The 7019-nt window shown below is 44.2% G+C and overlaps 1 protein-coding gene and 1 non-coding gene across 2 annotated transcripts in view; both read right to left on the reverse strand.

The window, feature by feature from the left end:
* Window positions 1-7019, reverse strand: part of TEX14 (testis expressed 14, intercellular bridge forming factor) — an 86291-nt gene that overhangs the window by 75588 nt on the left and 3684 nt on the right. The gene's annotated exons all lie outside the window — the stretch shown is intronic.
* On the reverse strand, window positions 520-735 carry LOC119472881. The gene has a single exon (XR_005202059.1). It is a non-coding gene; the product is annotated as a small nucleolar RNA U3 (small nucleolar RNA).

Raw genomic sequence — 7019 nt, forward strand, 5'->3', positions numbered from 1 at the left:
AAAAAAAAAAAAAAAGGAAAAAAGTAAGTAGATGTCAAACATGGCTTTCCTACCAAGAAGAAATTAATCCTCCAGAATACCAAAAACCAACAATAGACATAAAAACTATAACTCCCTAAACCTGGCCAAGCGCTGTGGCTCACACCTATAAGCCCAGAACTTTGAGAAGCCAAGGCAGGTGAATTACCTACGACCTTTAATTTAAAGCTCAAGACCACTCTAACCAACGTGGCAAAAACCATCTCTTTACCAAATCTACAAAAATTAGTAGGGTACAGCAGCGCCCCTATAACCCCAACTACTCAAAAAACTAAAGCAGAACAATACTACTTAACCACAGAGTATATACAGTGACTTGAAATAGCTCACAACCCATTCAAAACTAAAATGGAAAGATAACCCACCGCTTCTCATACGAAAGACTTACTTCTTTCAAAGCAAGTGACACAAAAGGTTGGCATAGCAACACGTACTTGCTAAGCAAAACAAAGCTAACCTTAATACAGAAATAAAACGGAAACCACTCAGACTGCGTTCTCTCCCTCTAACTCTTCCAGATGAAGAGAAGAACGATCATCAATGGCAAATGGCAGCTGCAATAATACAACACCAAAAGCCAGCTTCACGCTCAGGAGAGAACACTGCACCTCTTCCTCGTGGTTTCCGGTGCTCTACACGTTCAGAGAAACTTCTCTAGTAACAAACTATAGAAATGATCCCTGAAAGTATAGTCTTAACTTTGCTCTGTATGTCTTCCCGATGCGGAAGAGACTCACACACATTTTGCTGATGGTGAGTTTTTTGTAGGCACCATTATCTCTGGAGAATGCTGATATATGTTTTTCTAAAAACCATATTTCTATTACCAAAGTTCGACAAAGCCTTTAAAATAAGCTCAAAATTTCGAAGATACGTTAGGCACTCATGCTAATTAACATATGGTAGCAAAACAGCCAATCACTCGCCAGTTACTTCCTAACCCTTCCCCACTTTCTCTACATGTAACACTGACGACTATAAAGTGCGCCGGCGCGCCAGAAACTGTCAGCGACACACCTCGGTTGAGGCTAATGATCCGGGAATCCCTTGAGAAGAACTAAAGCGTGAATGTGAAAGCGACAATTCAAAACCAGAGTATGATATCTGCATAGCACACCCTATTAAATTTTATCCTGTGATCAAAATTCCAGACATGTAAATGTGATATTGTGCTGGCCTAGAGCCAGAACCTGAGCAACCCCATTTTTATAAAATGCAAAACTGTTTTTTTAAATAAGTTGCAACAGCTGCCCCATTCTCCTCACAATAACTGGGGGCCTTGGCTTCTGTAAATAGAACTGCTAGTTTGTCCTGCAAACTATGTAAAGCTGCTTACCTTTTTTTATCAGTAACTGCCAGAATTGCTAGCCTTTGCTTACTGGTAATAACTAAAATTAGCAGCCCAGGATAACTAAGATCTGTGACTTCTATCACTACCCAGACAATGTGTAAACAAATGCTTATCTTGACTTCTGTAAACCACTGAAGTAACAAACAGAATGACAAAAGTCCCCTGGCCCTTGGAATGTCCGGAGACCCCCCACCCTAGTCTCCACCCAGGAGGTGAATTACAGAATCCCCTGGCCCTTGGAATGTCTGAAACCTTTTCATCCCCATCCCCACTCCTCACCCCCACTCCCAAGGTGGTTTTCGGGTATAAAAAGTCTTGGCACCCACCTTTCGACGCCACAGGTTGGAGAGACGTGAGTCCTCTGTGGTCGCCGGCATAATAAATGACCCTGCAATCTGGCATACTTTTGTCTTGGTGCTAACTGTCTATGCTCGGTCCAGTACAACATAAATATTTTAGATTTCTTCCCCCAAAACCAGGGAAGTTTTATTCTACATGGCATTGCTGTGTTTATTTTTTGGGACTGGGTCTTGCTCTGTCTCCCAGTCTGGCCTTGAACTCCTGGGTTCAAGCGATCCTCCAACATCAGCCTTCCAAAATGTTGGCATTATAGGTATGAGCCACCACACCTGGCCATTGCTGTGTTTAATCAAACAGGACAATATATTCCTCTGGTTTAAGCTTCGGTAGCTTCCCATTTCTTGAGGTAGAGACAAAACTTCTCTATACACTTATGTGAGAAAATATTTTAAATGGCCCATTTTCAAGGAATAATAAATCTAAGTACTGGCAGCCAGCCTGCAAATGTAACTAACCACACAGCTCATGCACCTAGAAGGTCACGATAAGCGAACAGAATGTAGAGGAGGGGTCAGCCCATAAAAGGGAAAAAGTTTCATTATTGGGAAATTGAAACTTAAGGAAGGGGACAGGGTATAACCTTATAAGGGTGATAATGAAACTTAGGTGACATCAGGGAAGATTGTAACCTCATAGTTACAACCAATGAGGAACTGGGGGAGGGACTTGTATGCTAGGAAATAAATTATACCAGACACCCAATCTTGCAAGACCCTTATTAAAAGTCTAACTTTCAAGGCTGGACATGGTGGCTCACTCCTGTAATCCCAGTACTTTGGGAAGCCGAGGCAGGTGGATCACGAGGTCAGGAGTTCAAGACCAGCCTGGCCAACGTGGTGAAATTCCGCCTCTACTAAAAGCACAAAAATTAGTTGGGCATGGTGGTGCACACCTATAGTAACAGCTACTCCGGAGGCTTAGACAGGAGAATTGCTTCAACCTGGAAGGTGGAGGTTGCAGGGAGCCAGGATTGCACCACTATACTCCAGCCTGGGCAACAGAGTCTGTTGCCAAAAAAAAAAAAAAGAGGCAAAGCCAAAAAGTAGGCAAGAGATTAGAGAAAAACCTGGAAGAAATGGGTCACAGTGACAAGGAAGGTTAAGAGTTTCAAAAAGAAGGATCAGTCAATAGTATCAAAGCCTGAGACATCTAGTAGGAAGGCACTGGGCTGAGTATGGGGGCTCAGGCCTGTAATCTTAGCACTTTGGGAGGCTGAAGCCAGGAGTTCACTTGAGGCCAGGAGTTCAAGACCAGCCTGGCCGACATGGTGAAACCCTGTCTCTACTAAAAATACAAATACAAAAATTACCCAGGCTTGGTGGCACATGCCTGTAATGCCAGCTACTCGGGAGGTTGAGGCAGGAGTTTTGCTTGAACCTTAGAGGCAGTCATTACAGTGAGCTGAGATCATGCCACTGCACTCCAATCTGGGCAACAGAGTAGGACCATGTCTCAAATAAAAAAGAGGAAAAAACAGTGTTCTTGGTGAGAGCAGTGCTAGTGGGGTTCACATGTCTTACTGCTCAGGGCTTGCTGTGTTATATTTGCAGTATGTCTGTGTCCTCTACCAGACTGTCTCTCCTACAACAGAGGGTAGGAACTGCAAAATATATCTCCCCTACCTTCAGTGCCTTGTTCACTTATCTGCCCAACACAAGGCAGACTAAGTAGAGAAGAACAGCAGAGAACCAGCAAAAGGACAATTCTGCATGCATCTCTCAGAGTTATGCATGTCATGAGGGCAAAGCACTAACCTGTTCAGGGCACCTCTTTGAAGATATTTGTATAGTGAACTTTGGAAGATAGTATCTACATTCAGAGCAAAGTGAATACATGCTTACCATCCAGTATAATACAAATAATATCTCCGGCCAAGCACAGTGGCTCACGCCTGTAATCCCAGCATTTTGGGAGGCTGAGGCAGGTAGATCACCTGAGGTCAGGAGTTCGAGACCAGACTGGCCAACATGATAAAATTCCATCTCTACTAAAACTACAAAAATTAGCTGGGCATGGTGGAGGGTGCCTGTAATCCCAGCTACTCAGGAGGCTGAGGCAGGAAAATCGCTTGAACCCAGGAGATGGAGGTTGCAGTGAGCTGAGATCACACCATTGCACTCCAGCCTGGGTTGACAGAGCAAAACTCTGTCTCAAAAAAAAAAAAAAGTTAAAAGAAAAGGAAACAATGCTGATATTCTTGCTACTGCTGTTGCTATGAGTAATAAACCATTATTCATCTATGACCCCAAGAGAAGGGTCATCTATACACCTGTAACAATCTAATTTATCAAATCTCAAACTATTCATAGTTATTGACAGGAAGAAATTACAGTCAAGGAGGCAAAAAATTAAATCAACTAAGGACTTCAAGGGGTTCTCTCTCTCTCTCTTTTTTTAAGATGGAGTCTCGCTCTGTTGCCCAGGCTGGAGTGCAGTGGCAAGATCTTGGCTTACTGCAACCTCTGCCTCCCAGTTTCAAGTGATTCTCCTGTCTCAGCCTCCTGAGTAGCTGGGATTAATGGCACGCAACTCAGCCTCCCACGTGGCTGGGATTACAGGCGCCCACCACCATGCCCAGCTAATTTTTGTATTTTGAATAGAGACAGGGTTTCACCATGTTGAACAGGCTGGTCTCAAACTTCTGACCTCCAGTGACCTGCCTAGGCCTCCCAAAGTGCTGGGATGACAGGTGTAAGCCACTGTACCTGGCCCTCCAAGGGCTTCTCTAGGGATCAGAAAACACTTAGGGGAGGCACTGAGCAACAATCTTGAGGGGATACAGGTGGCGGGAAAGAAAAATAGGTGAAAACCTCTGTCCCTACAACTTAAACAAATATGCCCTTTGGAGATTTCCTAATAAAAAATAACACTTATTCATTCAACAAATAATTATTTTAGGCCAGCAATGTACACATGTTGTGGCTGCCATAAAGGTAACTAAAAACAGTTCCACAGGAAGTGACCAGAGGCAGCTATGACATGGTACAAGGACTGACCAAAAAAGTTAAAAGACCTGGATTCAAATGTTGAAGTCCTAATACCACCCTCATTAGCCCAGGGCCTCCAGATGGGTCAGTCACCTAACCCATCACTGTTTTGTAGACGGAGAAATGGAGAGAGGTCAAGCAATTTGCCAGAGGTTCTGGCAAAGCAGTCTGGTTCTAAAGTGCATGCACTATACCACTATCTCTGTGACAACTGTGAAATATATATTTGGAGCTGGACACAGTGGCTCAACGCCTGTAATCCCAGCACTGTGGGAGGCAGAAGTGGGTGGATCACTTGAGGTCAGGAGTTTCAGACTAGCCTGGCCAACATGGTGAAACCCCAACTCTACTAAAAATACAAAAATTAGTTGGGCATGGTGGTGGGCACCTGTAATCCCAGCTACTTGGGAGGCTGAGGCACAAGAATCGCTTGAAGCCAGGGGGCAGAGGTTGCAGTGAGTATGCCACTGTGCTCCAGCCTGGGCGACAGAGCAAGACGCTGTCTCAAAAAATAAATAAATATATATATATTTGGTCTTTGTGCCTGTTTCCTAACATAGAGCGTCTAAAACTCTTTGAACCTCTGGAATGATGAGTATCTTTTGTGCTGATTGTGGCTAGTGGCTATGACCACCCAGATAGCATCAGGATGACAGCTGGTCAGTGGAAAGACCAAAGTGTGAGAGAGTTGGGACTCTTAGCCCCACCCCCTAACCTTTGGAGAGGGGAGAGGGGCTGAAGGTTAAATTGATTACCAATGGCCAGTGACTTAATCTATCATGCCTACATAATGAAGTTTCCATAAAAACCCAAAAGGACTGGGTTGGGAAGCTTCTGAATAGCCGAACATAGAGAGGTTCCTAGAGGGTGACCCAGGGAGGGCATATAACTTCCAAGCCTTTTTCCACATGCCTTGCTCTAGACATCTCTTCCATCTGGCTGTTCATCTGTATCTTTTCTAATATTTTTACAATAAATGGGTAAACATAAGTAAAGTGTTTCCCTGAGTTCTATGAGCCACTCTAGCAAATTAATCAAATCTGGGGAGTGGGTTTTGGGAACACCCAATGTATAGTCAGTTGTAAGAAGCATAGCTTACAACACTGCTTTTGACTGGCATCTGAAGTTGGGGGGCAGACCTGGGCACTGGGCTTTAACCCAGGAAGTTGAGGTTGCAGTGAGCTGGGATTGTGCCACTGCACTCTAGCCTGGGTGACAGAGTGAGAGACTTTGTCACAAAAAAAAAAAAAAAGAAAGAAAGAAAACCAGCACACCACCAAAAGGCTAATTTTAAATTGCATTTTACTAAAGATCTTTAAGTGATTAAGAAAAAAGATTACTAAAAAAATCTTTAAGTGTTTAAGAAAACTTTTTTTTTTCAGACAGGATCTCATTCTGTTGCCTAGGCTGCAGAACAGTGGTGCCATCAGGACTTACTGCAGCCTTGAACTCCGAGGAACTCAAGCTATCCTCCCACCAAAGCCTCCTGAGTAGTTACGATTACAGACACCCACTACAATGCCCAGCTAATTTTTGTATTTTTAGTAGAGACTGGGTTTCACTGTATTGGCCAGGCTTGTCTCACACTCCTGACCTCAGGTAACCCACCCACCTCGGCCTCCCAAAGTACTGGAATTACAGGTGTGAGCCACTGTGCGCGGCCCTGTGAATACCTTTTAAAGAATCTAAGGACTATTTAAATTATCTCCTAAGAAGCCCTCTATTAGACTGTGGGAGAACTTATAACCCCTTACTCTGCCTTATTCAGCAGCACTCTGAGTCTTGAGATGGAATTAATTCCCAGACACAGATGAAGTCTGTTTTTGTTTTTTTGGTTGTTTTGAGACAGAGTCTCACTCTGTTACCAGGCTAGAGTGCAGTGTCACAATCTTGGTTCACTGCAACCTCCACCTCCCAGGTTCAAGCGATTCTCCTGCCTCAGCCTCCCAAGTAGCTGGGACTACAGGTGCACGCCACCACACCTGGCTAAATTTTGGTATTTTTAGTAGAGATGGGGTTTCACCATGTTGGCAAGGATGGTCTCAAGCTCTTGACCTTATCCGACCACCTTGGCCTCCCAAAGTGCTGGGATTACAGGCATAAGCCACCATGCTCGGCCAGATGTGTTGTATTGGACCGAGTGTAGAAAGTTATCACCAAGACAAAAGTATGCCAGATTGCAGGGTCATTTATTATGCTGGCGACCACAGAGGACTCACGTCTCTCCAACCTGTGGTGCCAAAAGGAGGGTGCCATGATTTTTTATACCCGAAAAACCACCT

This window comes from Cebus imitator, unplaced genomic scaffold (assembly GCF_001604975.1).
Source record: "Cebus imitator isolate Cc_AM_T3 unplaced genomic scaffold, Cebus_imitator-1.0 Scaffold121, whole genome shotgun sequence".
Taxonomy (NCBI): Eukaryota; Metazoa; Chordata; class Mammalia; order Primates; family Cebidae; genus Cebus; species Cebus imitator.